Source organism: Mastacembelus armatus, chromosome 8 (genome assembly GCF_900324485.2).
Source record: "Mastacembelus armatus chromosome 8, fMasArm1.2, whole genome shotgun sequence".
Lineage (NCBI taxonomy): Eukaryota > Metazoa > Chordata > Actinopteri > Synbranchiformes > Mastacembelidae > Mastacembelus > Mastacembelus armatus.
In genome coordinates, this window is record NC_046640.1 from 11,634,344 (window position 1) to 11,651,208 (window position 16,865).

A 16,865-nucleotide genomic window follows, 5' to 3' on the forward strand; every position below is an offset into this window, starting at 1 on the left:
CATAGGTACTTCAAACATTTTCGCTCTGCACATGATTGTCACATATGCAGTTCTATTACAACTTCAGGCTTCCTGAGTTGCTCCTCTCCTAATGCTGGACATCAAAAAGAATGTAAGTATTATTTTTGGAGGATGCAAATACACATGTACATGATATAAAAACACATTGTCTAGAAAACGCTATGGTAATTGTTCATGTCTAAACGTCTACAAAACATCCACAGATATTCAGTTTCCATCACATAGGACAAAGGAGACTGGCTGAAATAAAATATATATTTTTTAAACAAGCAATAATCAATTACAAAATAATGAATCACTGATTATGAAACTTGTTCCTCATTGATTTTTTATCACTAAAAAATTAATTAACTAAATATTTATCAGTAGAAATTGGTGTTTGGGCAGCTACTAAAACTTTTTCCACAAAGATTGTTTTCATGGCTGCAAAACATGAATTACTCATCAATATATTTTTAAATCAAAATAGTATCAAATGTGAAACTATTTCAAACTTAGCTCTCTGAATGCTGTCTCACACCTCTGACACATACAAGGTGTTCTCTTGCTGTGATTTAAAATAGTCTCGACTTTGAAGCGTCAGACAGAGAAATTATCAGCTCCGTGAATAAAAATAACAAGAGTAATAAATATATTATCAGCTACAAGATGTCGCTGAGACAGAATGCTCTGTGCAGAACGGAGCTGCTAATTTTAAGGATCTGGATAATAGCAAACTTTCTATTAATAAAAACAATGAAGTCACCAATTTCCTAGTGAAAAGCAAGTTTTTATCAGCGTGAAATTCCAAGTTCAGTATTGCCAATACATTGCTACTTACTTGTTACTATGTACATTATTGTAATGCATGTCACACTATATGTACTACCCCATACATGTACTGCCAAGGAGGAAAAAGTACAGGGAAAACAGGTAGTCATTGTCTTTAACATATTGGTGCTTCTTTTTTTTTATCTGATTATATTTTTTCTTAGTTTTTTGTGTCATATTCATATCAGATTATTATGCTGTGGTCTAAAATGTTTTCTTACATATACAATACAAATCAAACAATCATCTGTTCTAACAAGAAGTTATCTATCCCTATTTTTATGATTGATCTTTCATTTTATTATTATTATTTTTTTTGTAAGGCCGATATTCTTGAGTCTCCCATATTGAATTGTGTTATTAAGGAAGCCAGGTTGTTTGTAACGTTTTCCTGATAGAGCAGGGTCCTGATAGAGCAGTGTCCCAGAAGGTCTGCCGTTACACAGATGGTTGAGGAAGGCAAGACGGGCTCTTCCCTCTGATATGCAGCTTAATTTACTGCGAGCATAGCAGGGTTCCTTGTGGGATGCCGGCTGTGACAGCACAAAGCATGTAGACCTGCTGAATATTAACCAGAAAAGAAGGAGGGAAGAGGTTAAAAAAAAAAAAGCAGGTGACAACAGCTAACTGCCAATCCAGTATGTCGATTAAGGCTACAGGCAAGAGGAAATAAGCCAATCAGCTAGGCCTACAGCTTTTGGCAACTGTAACTCTATATGCTCCAGTGGGAACAGTTAAAACAAATAACCAGAAGGAGAGAGGGGCATGGCAGGATTAAATATAACCTCCCATAAAACTACAAATCAGACCTTTAAAAGCTCCGCAGGTCATAATTCAAGAACCAACAAGAGGGCTGCAGTTCCACTTAAAATGACAGCTGTGGGCCATATTACCTGCAGCTGTAAGGATCATTGGAAAAGACTGTAAGGTTAACACAGTGAAACTAACTTGTATGCTGGATGTTGGCTTTGTGATGCCGCTGCAATGACTTTCCTGCTGCATAATTACTAATCCTGCAAAAAGAACAAGTGGCTGGCAAGTGACTCACATCTTATTGAATGCAGGCTGTTTCACAGACCCTGAAATGTATTACCGGGGATATCTTAAGGTAGACATTTGGATTTCACTGAACATCCAGCTAAAAAGCAACTTTGAACTTGAAACTTTTGTTTGTATCTCTCTAATCTCACTCCTTTCAGGAGTTGTGCTTGCAATACACACAAAACTCTAAGATTCAAGGTAAAAAGACACACAGCTCAGCAGGCATGTGCACTTCGCTATTTTCTCTCCATTAAGGTGATGTCTAAAAGCTTCGAGGCACTGCTGTGCGAGGAGAGGAGAGTAAAAGGGGTGAAATTGACGGCTGGGCAGTGAGAGCAAGCCATCAGAAGGTCAGCCTGTATGTCTGTGATGCTGAACATAATAACAGGCTGAGACAATCTCAAGGCTCCAGGCTGCCTCATGTAAAACTGACAGAGACAAATGGAATCGACTGCTCCGCACAAGGTGATGGGAACACCCTACTGATCATTAAAACATGTACAGTAAGAAGAAACACGCCCATCCCTTCACCTATTGCTCTCCTCTGTCTATCCATTACCACCTCTCTCTCTCCCACCCACAAACCCAGCCACCTCCTAACTTTGTTTCCCTGGGCAACGCAAGGGGAATATTGTGGAGGCAGACAAGTTAAAATTGCAACAGTAATGTGGCTCCAGCAAAGCACCTGTTAACACACGAAACCATGCACTCAGACAATTAGAGCATACTACGGCTCCACGGCAACATCTCTGGGGCTGTCTGATGCTGAAAACAAATATGTTTGTGTTCAACTGGGGGATGATATGTAAGTGTGATGGAGACAGGTGGAAAAAGAGAGAGGAGGAGAACAGGTTGAAGGTAACAAATATAATGAACCTCTTTGTTTCACCTGTCATCCTGGTAAAAGCTGGCTGTCTTTTTTTTTTCCAAATAACAGCAGTCCAGCAGCAGGTGAGAGAGCCCCTTAATTACAGCCTATAGTTGAACCACATCAGTCAGCAGACTACTGCCACTGGATGTGAAGGAGGAGACACTCCAACCACACCTCATTACATCAGTGCTGCTCAGTTTACCTCACTGGGGAGGCGGGCGCTACTTTCAGGGAGATGCTAGATGGAGACAGGTGGAGGTAATAGGGATTAAGAGGTGGCTAGATGGAAAAAAAGGATGTTTGGGTTGTGTGGAGGCTCCTGCATATAGAGCTACTTCAAAGAGACGCACCACCTCTGACAGCGGTGCCTGGACCTCTGATCTCCAGAGGGTGCATCACTGACTGGTAGTCACAGGTGAAGGATACCTCAGTCATAGACGTATTGCAAACTGTTGCGGATGCAGAGCAGAGAGTTTTAAATAATTTACAATAATTCATATTTGCTTAAAATAACTGCTTTTGCCATTTCAATTTAATTTTTGATGTAATGACAATCAACTGCCAGGGATTTATAGGTAAATGTTGTCAATAGTACAATCTTACATGGCTATCCTAACCCCATGCAGTTCAAAATATCAGCATGGTGTTTCAAAGCTGACCCACTAAGTGATATGCAAAGGGCCCATGCTACCAAAATAGAAAGTGATGTGATAGGCGGTGTTATGGTGACAGCTGATGTTCATTTGAACCACTTTCTCATTCAGCACCACTTTTCTAAACACTGGTCCAAATGTTGTTAGTATTATAGCCCATAAGCTTAAATGATGGCGTTATATGGTGAGTAGGAATGATAGGGACGGTGGACTCTGGCCCTAAGTAATCATAACATAATGACAAGGCTGTTGCTATCAATGCAGTCCCTTGCAGGGCAATGAAATAACCTTGGGCCACTGCCACATGCAATAAACATCTCATAAACACACACAGATTTATACAAAGCTCTACAAATGTGCTGACCATGGAAATATTTGCTTTTAACTACTTGCAGATGAACATGATAGATGATGATTCAGTATTATTAGTATTAAAATTAATATGATAGCTTATTGATCTCTGTTGGAAATGCCTCTTCCTGTCTGACCCTGCATGCAGATCAGAGTACGGTGTCAGTTACAGAACAGCCTCTGGTGCTGGTAACTTATTAGCGACAGGATGGATCCCTGCTGAAAAGGGAAGAATCCAGGTCACTGTACACTAATGCTCTTTGTCTGCAGTATTACTGTAACCACACTGCACCTCCTGTATGCAGAATAAAACGGAGCAGGGCTTAAAGAACAGCAGGAATAGTGCTAAGCACACCTGATTTGATAGATGAAACACATTTATTTGTCTTTACCTTGTAAACCCAAACCGGACTTGTTGCCTTTTCATATGTGCAGCCATAACGAGCGAATACGTCAATATCTATTGGAGATGGAGGTACTATTTCAACATGAGGGAAATGCCCAGTTTACATTCAAGCTAATGTCAGTGGATTCAGTGAATCAGTGCGATGCAGCTCGCTGTTGTGCCAGTGAGCCAAGTAATGAGAACAGCAACAAAACAAACTGTGAAAGGCTGATTTTGGTGGTTGTGAACAGTGTTGTTCACTGTTGTTCACTCCAAATGGCTTTTCTTGTCCTCAATAACATTCTCACAACTAGGCAGCAAGCAGCTATTTGTTATAAAGAAATATTTACTGCTGATGAGCAAACAAGTTAATGTGGTTGTGAACAGAGAGAGCTATAGGACGGACAGAGGCAAACCAAGGATGGAAAATCAGACTTTCCTGAGGGGCCGAATGTGACTGCTTATTAAGCATTCAGGCTAATTCTTGCTGAGGCAGGTGCATGAAAACAGTCGTTCAGTCAGAAACAGCTCCGTCACACATCGCCACATTTCTCCTTTAAAACACACATGAACCACATGGAAAGTACTGCCACCTGAAAGGAAATGTGTAGTCATGAAAGGCTTTCTAGCTGAAATACTGCACTGCCTTCCCTTATAGATAGGGGGAATTGATACACAGTTGATAAAAACAAAAAGAGGGCAGAAAACACTGAGGCAAAGGGCACCAGTAACAGATAGAACTGGGGGGAAAATCTCTCAGGTCCATTTGGTCATTTTCTGTCCCATAGGCCCTGTGTTATTAACAGCAGAGCACATCCATCCACACAGAGATCCATATTGGTTAATAAGATGCTGGAAAGCAAACACTAAGTGAAATATGCCTATTGGGGTTAGAGTTGGTCGAGTACAAGCAGAAGATTTAAGAAGCCGCTTCATCTGATACACAAATTGTTTGCATATTCATGAGATGAGCAGGGTTATTATGAAGGAGGGTGCAGCACCAGAGGAAAAAGGCACTGAGGGAGTTATAAATCTTAACACTGCCATGCTTCTGCTTTTTGTGTGTGCAGTGGCACTAAGTCCCTCTGTGTATGGCCTTGTATTCAGACTGTAGACAATGGTGTAAAAAGTAATTAAAGCTGCACTTCAGTGTGTTTTGTATTAGCAACAAATCAAATAACAGCATGTATTGAGAAAGGTCACTCACACTGAGAAGCCTACAGAGACTCATCATACAACCCTGCAGCTCTGCAGACTTGGTCCATGGTTTTAGTTTTACAGATTACAGACTGCAGCCTCAACATTAGTGTTAATCAATTATTGTTTAACACAAAAGTAATTACACACAAGAATGTGTTTGCAGAAATAGATAGAACTGCATTTGTTTCTGTACATAACAGGATTTATTAGGTTTGTTCTGGGCAGGTGAGACGGTCTGTCTGTTTTTCTGCTTCAGAGATCAACATGCTGACATCAGGCTGATTACACTACAGTCTTCTGCAGCCACGTTGCCACAATTGTTAGTAGTTTTGACACATCTGTAAGAAAGTTTGTTATACTTTGTACTGTATACTGCAGGAAGTTCTAAATCACTAAATATGCTTCTCTGGGGTGAAATAAAACAAAAGGTGAAATAATTCATACATGAAAACATAATGGTAATAATATTTTTTTTAAAAATAAAAAGGAAAATACACTGAAGGTTTTAGATACAATAAATATCTGTACTGTTTGTGCGGAAGGTGCTCCTCCTCCAATAACTACTGAACTCTGATCTTGTGAGATCCACCAGTTCAAACAATAATGACAATGATGACTTAATGTTTAGAGGCTGACTGGTAATACCACAGTCTTTGCTTGAATGCACTGTAGCTATTATTTATTAAAACAAATCCTATTAACTAATAGATGACATTGCCAAAATAAAAAAACATAACACTCTTGCAGACACAGTGTAATGCAAACTGCATCAACAGCACTATTTTCTGTTGTTGCTCCTGTATCTTTTCTAACTAAACACTTAAGAACCAAAATAATGCCCTTAACAAGATTACTATTCTACTTTCATTTTAGTGAAGAAAGCCAAAACCCGATTTGTGCTGCTCAGACTGGGAGCCTAAGGTTTCCTAATGACCGTGTAATGATGTATAAATTGCCGTAAATCTTGTCATCGTTGCTGGTTAAATAAGGGGATCACTGCTGTTTGTGGAGAAGCACTGTTAAGGTTCTCTCTCTTACAGGACAAGATTACTGAGCTCGCACTTACATGTGCTGTGGTTTGTTGAATCTATTCCCAGCAGAGCTGCTGCCAAACCTCTTGTACTTTTAGCGCATTGCTATTCTATTTCCGGGGGGGGGTCTAACCTAACAAGGCTAACCTAACAAGCACTCTCCCACAGAAACATATCTGTTGTCAGATTAGTTAGCCTATGGCCATGGGTTATCAATCAAAGTGGTGAATTACATTACACAATGAAATTCATTCATCATTTAGATGAGCTGATTGAATGATTTACCAGAATGTAGGGAGGAGCAGTGGCGATGGAGCAAGCTCACCAAAAACAAAGAGAGATGATGTTCTCAGCTCCGGGAGCCAAACAAAAATGACTCTGAAAAAAAATTAGTTTTAGAGGCGAGTCTGTCATCGAATGTGGCTATTATCATTTAATGGGTTTATGACAAGAAGTGTCATTGTGCATGATTTGATATTAATTCTAAGCACTAACTTTGAAATTCACTTTTAAACATCCATTTGTATATTTTATTGACTAATAGTCATGAAGATAGGCTATTAATGACTTCTGGTTGATTTGCTGACAGGTGTTATGGTAAGACTGGGCTACAAACAGTCAAAGATAAGGACCTCAGGGAGTTTAAACCATAGAGCACAAATTTTGATGATGGAGTTACAAAGATTGACCTTTATTACCTCAGAACAAGCCCAAAGTGCTAAAAGCAATATATTAAGTTTACAGCGCTCCTTTAACACAGTTGTTCCAGCCCAAGTAGAGTTTTTTAGCCCTTGGAAAAGAACATGATTAGCTTCTCTTGTCTGCTATCTGTAGGAGGGGGGACACACACTGTCACAAATGCAGATTTTCCTCAAATCATGAGAATAACATGAGCAATTTCCTCTTTGGCAGGAATTACCCTGACAGTTTAATTAAAATGCTACTGCCAGAACTTTCTTTAATTAAAATGAGGAAGAAGCAAAAAAAAAAAAATTACCTCAAAGAAAGTGAAAAAGAAATAAAAGAGATCAATCAAAACAGCCAGTCATTAGCCGAGACAAGTATGACAGCAGCTGTCACTGCAGATCGGTCACCTTGGCAACGCATCAGCTGTTTCACAAAGCTGCAGATAACTAACCCCGACACACCAACAGCACCCCTCCACCCCCACACGTGCATTAGGCCAACACAGGTATAGTTAAACGCTGCACAGGCGCAATGGTGAGAGACAGCCAGCGACAGATGTGACACAAGCAGGGCATCAGAGATTACAAGCTGTTGAGTCAACGTGGCTCAGGTCTGTGATATGATGCTGATAGTCTGTCACGGTACAAACTGCTCTCTGTCAAGAGAAAAGACAAATGAAGAATCTGAGGATAGGAGGCAGGTGGTGGGCTTTCCCACAACTGCCTCGCAAGAAATGGCTTTTACGGTTGAATGTTGTGAAGTTAAGAGAATCAAACTTACACACACTTACTCTTTGATCTACACATCGTGTTTCTGAAATCATTTTCTTTTGTGTTAACACCAAACCCTGATCTAAGAGGACACTTATATCAGAAAATACAGTGTCACAAACACAAAGACGGCATCTATATTTGAAGTAAAGTGAAAACAGGCAGAGATCATAGATGAAATCCTGTATCAAGTATTCCAGTGTGTTTGGAGGGCTCTGTCACGGCTGTTGTGATTGCAGAATGAGTGGGGAGATGAGCGGCACACAGCAGTCCCTAGTGGGGTGTTAGAGTAATTGCTTGTTTGACTAGTCTCCAGAGGATATCACATTGGGCAAAACCCTGCAACACAGCAGCTTCACATCTCCCATCAACCTCTGCTGCCTGCCTCTCTGTCACAGCACACAAGCAAATGCCACTACCTGAGAGAAAACTTTGTCCTTTGCTCTAACTTTACAGTTAGAGCAAGAAATCAGTTGTGTTTTGCAGGGGTTTTTTTGTTCACTGCAAATCACACATTACAGAAAGAAACTAGTCTTACACCAGTTTTGGCCATTAGGGTGTTTATACAATGGGAACCTCCAAATGTCCAAACTCCAAATTTGAGACACTGGAAGAGAGATCAGGTCACATTTTGGATTAATACCCCTGAGAGGATCCTGATTTTCAGATGCCTTTTAAGTTGTGTATTATGGAACCTTGACGCTACATGGCTCACACTTTTTATTTAAGGCTCATCCTCCCACTCTTCTCTGTATCATTGACTGTCGTCCTATGCGCCATAATATTCCATACAGACGCTGATGACACATCATGTCTGTGTTGGATGTTTCACATTTACTGATTCCATATTCACTGATATTTGTGCACATGGATTGAGGGGTATAGCGTAATTCTTCGAGTGCATAAAGCAACAATGCATTCTTCTTCTCCCCCTCCCAGTCACGCCTCTTTCCCTCTCTGCCTTTCACCTCTACCGGTGCAGCTCAGGTTTAGAGCATCTAATTTGGGTTTGTGTGCAGAGAGATGAAGGGGCGGGTGGGGACTGGGGGGGTGTACAGATGGATGCGTGGGTTTCTGTGGTGATGTACAGTAGGTGAGCAGGGAAGAGCAGCCAGTTGGCAGGAAAGAGGAGGAGAAGATGATGAGTTAGACATTAACAAGCTGTCAATGCCAACACAACACAGCACCCACTGCAACAACAAATACAACAAAGACAACCCCCCTGACAAGCCTGGTGTTATAAACAACAACCAAACAGGCATACACTCTTTCCCACCCACAGAGGAGAGGTAAAAATTGCAGGTCAGGCTTGGACCAGTTAAATAGGAATTTATTTCTTGAGATGAAAGCCTCTCTATACAGCAGCTTGAGTCAGTGAAAGTTAGAAAAACAGCAATGTTTTCTTTCTCCTTCTAGACTAACCTACTCTAGGTGTTTCAGCTAACTCCCAAATGGCTTACTGCAGCAGGACAGGGATTAGTAAATATTGCTGACACCACATCAAAACTTTTTTTTTCCCAGCTGCAGCAGTCATAAACTGATCAAACCAAAAAAGAGAGAAGTTCAAATACATGATGTGAAAAAGAGGTTACTTTGCTTTGTTTTTGACCTAGGAAATTTTGTTAGGAATATCAGCAAAACATTTAACGCAAGCATGTAATTTCTCTTTGATTCGAACTTAAAGTAACAAACGTCAAGAAAGATTTGCTTGAAATGCATTTTTTGTTTCATAATAAACATTTTGGTTTAATAAATATTGTGAATCTCTCCCACAGTTTTCCTGCTAAGTGTATTTTTAGTTTGTTATTATGGTGTATTGTGTTACAGGATTAATAGCTGGGGGGATAGGATGTTAATATTTCCCAGTCCCCGATATGCATAGAACCAAGTAACATTTAAAATGGCAATTAGGTGGCATTTAGGATGAGCCCTCAGGGCAGTCCTCATGCTGCCAATCACACCCACAGGAAACCTGCCTGTTTGAGCACACATACATGAGCAGGACTCCCATGGGACCTAGTTCTTTAAGTAATGAGGACACCACATTGTTTAATATTAACAGAAATATCAAGATATGTCTCTGTTTGGTGATTGTTGCCCCCCTTTCCGTTTGCCACCTGCTAGCTGAAAGAAACTAAAATCTGACAACTGTTAAGTGTTGGGCCCCAAAGCTCCAGAGTACTTGGCAGTGCAGCCGATGGCTAAACCACTAAGCACTAGTACTACTCGCGCCTAGCCGAGACATGGAGGGAGACTGAGAGACACAGACAGCTACAAAGAGAGACAGATAAAAATGGGAATATAAAGACTGACAGTTGAAAGTTGGTGACAAGTGGGTGGTTTTTAATGGGGTCAGGTTGAAAACCATGTGAAAGGAGGATGAAGAGCAGGGAGAAGGTGGTCTGAAGAAAGTTGGTACAGGAGGAAAGGAGGAAAGGAGGAAACAGGGCTGTGCAAGGTGTCCTCCAAATCCATTTATCACTCAGAGACTCATTAATGTTTGCGAGTGGGCATCTGGTTATAAATAGGTTGTGGGGCCTGTGTTTGACAAGGAAGAATCTAGGATATGATAGCAGGATATTAATCTCAGTCCCAGAATATGGGCAGAAAGACAAACAGACAGATCTCTTAAAAGCAAGAGCACCATTTTATCAGTCAGCCACCCCAAAGATCTACTGGTTGTCTCACTGTGGTCCAATTGACTGTGTCCTGGTTCTTCCTGAAATCCATCATGTCACAGGGAGCCACTTTATCCTTTAACATAGTTTATAACGTCTCTAAAGCAAAGACTTTCCATCCATTCTGCCTCAGTTCTGACTGAAGAGTTCTTTATGCTTCACTACAGGCTTTTGAGATATTTCCAGTTCCCACTTAAAAGCTTGTCAGTCACTAACTGCACCTTATATGACTTCTTTGTCTTTCCTAGACTTGCTCTACTCTTTTCTGTATCACTTCCTTACAGTTCCTAAAAAGCAACAATCTCAAGTCTTTAACTGAAAGAAAAAAAAAATACTCATCACAAACTTACATCTGTTACATTCTCATTTTACCCTGCTGTTCCTCTCACCCTCTGGCCACTTTAGCCAATGACTACAAATGCTATAGATGGTGTTTCTAGCTACAGCTTCACCCACATCTCACCCCTTACCATCACATCCTACCACACAGAATACTTAAAAGTGCTGCAAATCCACTCTCTCTAAGCATCAGCATGGACTTCCCAAAAACCTCCAGGTGATCCCCGCAAATAACATTAAGCTATTTGGCCCTGCTACACCATGGACGATGGGGATATAAAGCTGTAGCCAAGGCCGGATAAAGACCAAAGGAGGGTCAGAGACATGGCTCAATTATATCCTGAAGCCATTGACAAATAGCTAATCCAAATCTGCTTTAAACAAACTAATCATTACTAATCACTGGTTTATTGATTTTGTCTGGATCCCTCACTCCTCACTGTCACTTGGTCTAGTGATATCTGACTCCCACTGGGAGGAGACATAAGAAATATGTATACAAAAATGTATCCCATATAACACCAGGGACAGAAATGGTGTTATCTGCAACCATCACTTATACTGTAAATAGAGCTGCTAAAGATTCTTGATAATTAAAGTGGCAGTTATTGATATTTTCTACAATAATGTTATAATCACATATCATAATAATGTGAGAATTCAGTGAAAATGTAAAAGGGGTCCCCTGAGGTGAAGCTACAGAAAATGATGCTACATCTCCAGCTCCCGTGCAGCTTTGTGGTGAGCGTTCATTTTCTGTCTAGTTGATAACTTCACTGTTTTGGTTCACTCTCACCCCTTGCGCTTTGTTGTTTTCAGCCCCAGCAGGCAGCTGTTTAATGAAAAATCCACTGTACACTACCTGTTCAGCACCAAACAGAAGACGCAGTTAGGGACTAGCTGGTGAACAAAGTGGAACATTTATCAGCTAAAGAGTCAGACATCTCCCTCATATGCTGGAAAAGACCAATTATAGAGAAGACAGTGAATATTGGACTTAGATTAATCAGGCAGGCAGAAACACGACTAAAAATGGACAAAAATGTTGCTGCATGTCCTTAAATAAGCACTCATTCACCAAACCAGCTTCAAAAGATGATATGTTGGTGCTATATTTACTGCTTCTACTCCACTACCTCCAGGTGGCCATTAAATCAGTTATTTATGCAGGTTTAAGCAATTTCTATAAACAATATCCCTCTATTTTAATAAAGTTAAACAAAGTTTGCTTTAAAATTGATTCTTCAGTTCCCCTGGCCCACACTAAAGAAAACAACACTATAAAATGTTGCTACTTAGTTGTAGTCTGTTTTATGTTCACACTGAACTTTTGATGACTTTCATCCTGCATTCTCAGCAATGCAAGGATCCAGTGGAGGGAAGTCAAATTCTGCTGACTGACAGCAAGTAATGTAGTTTTTTTTTTTTTTTGTATTCTCTCTAATGCTCATAGAGATCTAATAATGGCACATTTCATTATGAGCTAACAAGACTGCAGCTGGACTTCAGGTCATGAAGAGCGACAAACATGACTGACATTGTAAAAATATTTCATTTTTGGTGTCAAAGACTTTGAGTTTGAAAACATTTGAGTCTTTGTGTAGTTGCAATTTTCAGAATGAAAGCCCTTATTAGTTTCATTACTGAGGAAATCATATGAGATTATTTTCTTAAGAAAAGGCTTTAGGCAGACAAATAACCGAAATTCTCATAATTCCCTCTTTAAAAATAAAGTTGGTCTGGCTTTGAAATATTTTAAGACACAAAGATTTAGATTTAAACAGTGTGTGTATGTGTGTGTGTGATAATATTTAGCAGCTTATAGCAAAACAACAGCTTCTTGAGATCACTGAAGTATCATGTTTTCATTATTATTATGTATTAGTACATTTCCAAATACGGCACTGAGGGTACCACTTTAAAATGCTCATTGCTGATAGTTTCTAAATATAGCCCGAACACACCCACAGAGAGCTGACGCCAGAGGTCGCCTATTCATGTCATGTGAATGTGACTGCACAGGAATAATTAAAAAAAAATCATGAAAGGGAAACTCTCTGCTGTGGAGGGAACTCTCAAAAACACGACTGCAGCCTTTCATCATCTCCACACTCTTCACAACCAATTTCGCCTTCACATCTCACTTTTCTTCTTGATGCTTGTGACAAGATCCCAAGTCTCAAGTTCTAAGTGCCTAGAGAAATGCAAGCCCAAGCAAAGCATTTTGGGTGCATTTTTTAAAGTAAATCCTTAATTGCTACCACATATTTATTATCTTTTTTTTTTTTTTTTTAATTCAGTACGCAATCATTTAGCCTCAGTTGGGAATTATTTGTACACAACATATTGAGAAGTAGCCTAAAATAGTTCACATTCAATGATAAGTCAATTAAATGATCATTTGATTGACAGAAATAATTGTTTTTCTCTATCAAAGAAAAAAGACAGACATTTGACATTTCCAATTTCCAGTGTAAGAATCTCCTCCTTTTCTCTGTTATATAACTGTAAAATCTTTTGTTTACGGGGTTTTGGTCAGACAAAATGAACGATTGGAAAACACCACCTCTCTAAGGAAGGCTGCAAGAAACTGTAGCATGTTTTTTTTTAGGGTCGCCCCCTGAATGTTGAGGGTTTGAATCATCGGTTGAAAAGCATCAGAGTTTATCCGTATTTTCTCAGCAGCTGAACAGCAAGACTCATTTCTTCTTGCGCCACTGCTTTCAGCTCTGGTGGAAAAAAAGTTAGTAAAGTTTGCTAAACTACTTTTGAACCAGGCACTGGTGCAACCTTCTTGACTCACTTTTCAGCTGAGAGGCTCTGAGCTGCAGGGTACATATTTTTTATTTCCCTGATCATGTGGAAATCTGTTGTCGAGTCTCAGTCATTCAAACTTGTGCAGCTGGTGCAGGAGTTGAATGTGTATATAGTTATGACAAATAATTGTAAGTGAGATTTATTGAAGAAAAAAACATCAGTAATCCCTCATGTTGACAGCGTCATTGACTACAACATTTCCACTCCCTCTAGGGATTACATTTATAAAGTCAGCATCAGTTTTGAAGTGCAGACTGAATCAACTCTAAACATCCTCATTCAAGGACGGACAAAGGATTTTCTACTTTCTGGTATTTGACAGACTAAAAAAATAATCAGTTAATTTGAATAATAACTAAAAATGAGGTGACGTGTTATTAATAGTAGCATGGTAGTAAGGCACAAGCTTCCTCTGTCAAACACACCTACAGTACATATTTTCATAGCATACATGCATCAGCTCCACATATATTGCAAGAAATCCCAGCACAAATACAGACATCAACTGCTCACTTTTGATCTCCCACTGCATTTTCTCCAGCTGTCTTCAAATCCTTTAAACTCATTCTGTAAAGACAACAGAGTGCACTGTAGGTGTGTTTAGAAGAGGTGGGTGAGGAAAGTTATTTATCCAGCGAGTTCGCCTTGTTTTAATCTCTAAAGCTGTGCACATCTCCGAGTATGTGGGGGTAAGATGCTCTGACTTTGTGAGGCATTTTCTTGGCATTGATCCTAAATGCAAACACACATATTCACACACATTAACTGAGTCATGTCTCAAGAAGCAACAATACAAGACAGCAAAAAGAGGCTGAGAAGTAGGCTTTATACACACCAACACAACAACATGCAGATGCCTGCTACAGTATACACACCACATACACACACATATGTGTGCATCCTAATTTATGATTCAGTGTGCTGAAGGAGAGGCCTCTATTGACCCAAAACCCACCACACAGGCGCAGACATAAACGCTTATGAAAATATAACATCTCATTTTTTCTGTGCTGTATTGAAAGCAGTGTTAGTATCTGATGCAATGCAATGTTATCATTAAGGAATATCTAATGGGAGAAATTCAGTGCCCTTTTGTTTCTGTGAGCTTCAGAGTCAGCTGACTACCCACACATATATAACCATTAGAGTAGTGTCATTATGAAAAATAACCATTCTACCTGACCCAGCTATCCTGCTAACATCATGCAACCAGTTCCCCCAGATCATACAGTGTTACTAAATGTGAACAGACAGCAGTGGAGAAACGGGGAAATGAAAATGATGCCTAGTTGGATAAGGGAGTGGCAACACTGACTGACTTAGGGCTTTTATTTTGGCAGGCTGACATCTCCTTGGAAACAGATTTACGAGATATATATGGGATAGTAGGAGCCCTCACACAGAGGCTACACAATAAATCCAAATCAGCTTCAATAAAAACATATTCACTGTCACATACATGCAAATATGAAGCAGCGTGGCAGCAGATGCAAGAACAATAGAAGTCAAAAAACTAAAACTGACTGGCTACAAATGACTTAAAAAGTCTCAAAAGGCACATGGGAAGGCACTGCTGAGTTTGTGAAGAGGCTTGTCAAGACTGAGGGAGCGGCAGCAGCCACAGCTTGAGTCCTGAAGGAGCCAATGAGCTCCACAACCTTTGAACATACAGGAGGTAAGCAGAAACAGACAGCAGAGCTACGTGACTCACATGACAAGAACGACAATCACACAAACACCCAAACACACTGTCACACACATCCAGAGAGTCCCTCAATGCTGCAAGTTATCTAGATTAAATACTGCAAGCAACCAAGCAAACGAATGCCCCAAAACAGGGTCAGAGGAGGAAGAGAAATAGTAAAAACAAAATGGGACCGGGACATAGAAAATTAGAGGAGGGGACCACTCCAAGTGCCCACCTGAGGGTTTCCCAGCATTCTCCATCCGCGCTCCTTTTGGCCCTCTATCCCTCACTCTTTTTTTCGTCTAGGTCAATCCATCCCTCCTCCCATCTCCTCATTCATCCCCAGCCGCTGCCACCTCACTGGGACACTGGCTTAGGCAGAACATTGTGTATAAAAAAATCAAAGAGGCAGGGAGGGACAAAAGGATTGTGAAAAGAGGTGGGAGAGAGGAGGAGTATGGGAAGGAACACAGCCAGAGAGAGACATGCACAGTGAACGCAAGAGAGTGACAGAAAGAGAAGTAAGGCTGCCAGTTCTGAACATTGTCTCTTTTCTTTCTGTCCAATTGTGTGTCCCTAGCTGTCCGTTGTGCTCGCTGCTCTCTCTCCCTCTCTCCATTTCCCTCATTATGTCCATCTGAGTGGTTGTTCCAATCTACCAAGAGAAAACATAGCTTGCTGTGGCCCGAAACCACCTTTCAGACTGGCCACCTCCTGCTGGCCACTGACTATGGACCTGTGTACACGGGTTGTGTACTGGAGGCCATAGACTGAGCATAACACTATGTGTGTGTGTATATATATGTGTGTGTGTGTGTAAGAGACTGTCCTGTCAGCCATCCAGAGCAGCAGATTACTGACGCTCCACTGGCACGTCCCACTTCATCCTTCTCTCCTGTCACCCCGGCAACACCTCCGCTCCCTGCATGCTTCCCCTGTCCTCCACTCATCATCCTCCCCTCCTCCATCTGCTTCTTCTTCTCCCCACCTCCTTCCTTTTCTTGATGTAAGAGTATTTAAATGTAATTTCATCCATCTCCAAAATCTATGCCAGCAGAGCTACTGTAACTCCACACAGCCCGCAGGAACAGTAAAGATCGTTAATCTCTGCATCTGGATCCGCTCTAATAAAAAAAGAGCCCTGTCGAAGTGTTGTAAACAGTATACACACACTTGGCCCCCAGGGTGTTTCCTAGATAAAGATAGTCAACCATAGGATGGGGAGGTGAGAGGAGTGGTGTGGTAATTAACACCAGTGGGCCTGGGCGTAGGTCCAGGTTAACGCCCAGCAAAGCTCAGAAACCTCAGTGACCAACAAGAAGATTTAAAAACCCGAGGTGGATGCAGGCAAAAGATTTGCTTTCAGCGCTGCTGAGATAGCAACGGTGTTTAATTAACATTTCTGATTCAGTCCTGATCTGCACTGGGAGGCCTTCATATGAAGCAGAGAGGTGAAGACCCCGACAGAAAGCATCGCAAGGAACCAAGTGTCTGAAAGCAGAAAGAATCTGCTCAGAGTGTGTT